This window comes from Antrostomus carolinensis, unplaced genomic scaffold (assembly GCF_000700745.2).
Source record: "Antrostomus carolinensis isolate BGI_N321 unplaced genomic scaffold, ASM70074v2 scaffold22269, whole genome shotgun sequence".
Classification (NCBI taxonomy): Eukaryota; Metazoa; Chordata; class Aves; order Caprimulgiformes; family Caprimulgidae; genus Antrostomus; species Antrostomus carolinensis.
The window spans coordinates 257-1,642 of NW_010339533.1; positions in this window are offsets into that span (position 1 = coordinate 257).

Sequence of the window (1,386 nt, forward strand, 5' to 3'; positions counted from 1 at the left end):
AAAAAAGTTTGCTGTGGTTTGTTTGTTGGGTTTTATTGGTGGTTTATCAGAGCCGTGATTCTACCTGTTGAGCAAAGCGGGTCTCAGCCACAGAACGGGTATCTCTTTTCACTGTTAGCTCGTCTCACCCTGCAGTAGCCATGTTGTGTCATAACCCCTCTGTCTGGGAAGGCCACCTGAAGGTAGGTGTGGTGGTGCTGGGATGGACACCTGTGCTGCTCGGTTCCTCAGGTGCCTGTTTTCTTTCTGCACCTTATCTCAGCTTGCCTGTTTTTGAAGAAAATTCATTGCTTGTTATAGGCTAAAATGAGAGCTTGTGACAAGCCTTCTAAAAAGAATTATGTCTGTTGAGTAGTAACATGCTCTAAATCTGCCAGTAGTGGTGACTGTGAGACAACAACTTGGTCTGCCTGTTGAGTTTGAATCCTGGCATCTCATCCACCTGTTAACTCTGGGCTGAGGTGAGCAGCCTGATGCTTTTGTCTAAAATATTGTTTCTGTAGGTGCAAAATGTTTATTGCTAAATGTGTCCTTTTAAGATATACCTGGTGCTGCATCTTTGATGGGGAGTTGTGAATAGAGAGCAGCTGGGCAGGGGAGCGCAGGTGAGGTAGGGAAGGTGCCCCCTGGGGAACACCAGCTGGGGGGAATGTGGGTGTCACTGCAGTGTGTGGGCTGGGTAAGTTATTGAATCCACCTTTGTGGATGAAGGTTGCTATTCAAACTGTTGGACACTTAACAGAGCTTAAATTGTCTAAGAAATTCCCTGGTACGTTACCACGTTGTCAATGATTACTTTCTGTGATTGGTTTAGTGGCTATAATTTGGTTCTTATAAATTTATAATAATTATAACTGTTATATTTTCATTTTGACCATTTTAAGTTAAAAGATTTAGTTAATGAGGGATAAGTGTTTCTGCTTTACTTAGATTCCAGAAGAAGGCAGCATATCTTTCTGTTCTTGTTTTGGAGGTGGCTTCTAAAAAGCATTGCCATGAATAAGATCTTAGTGATGAGTGGGAATCATTAGCATTAAAATTAAACAGGTGGTAATCATCCTGATAATGAGGCTTTCCTCCTTAGTAACTGTTAGCCTACAGTTAAAGTCTTACCAAGACATGTTCCAATGTGTTTCTTAAAATGCTGGGGTTGCAAGGGCAGCCTTAACAGCAAGTTGAGGATAGTCCTGGTCTGTAATTCTGGGGGTCCTGCATGACAGCAGTAAGAATGAAGATTGCCACTTTGGGAGATTTTCAGGAGCAAATACCATCAGGTTAACCTGTGACATGTACCCAATAAGCTTGTTTGCAATTAGGAGCAGTTGTCTACCTCTTTTTGTTAACTTTTTAAAAAAAAATGTGTTATTTTTCTGTGTGTATTTGAAG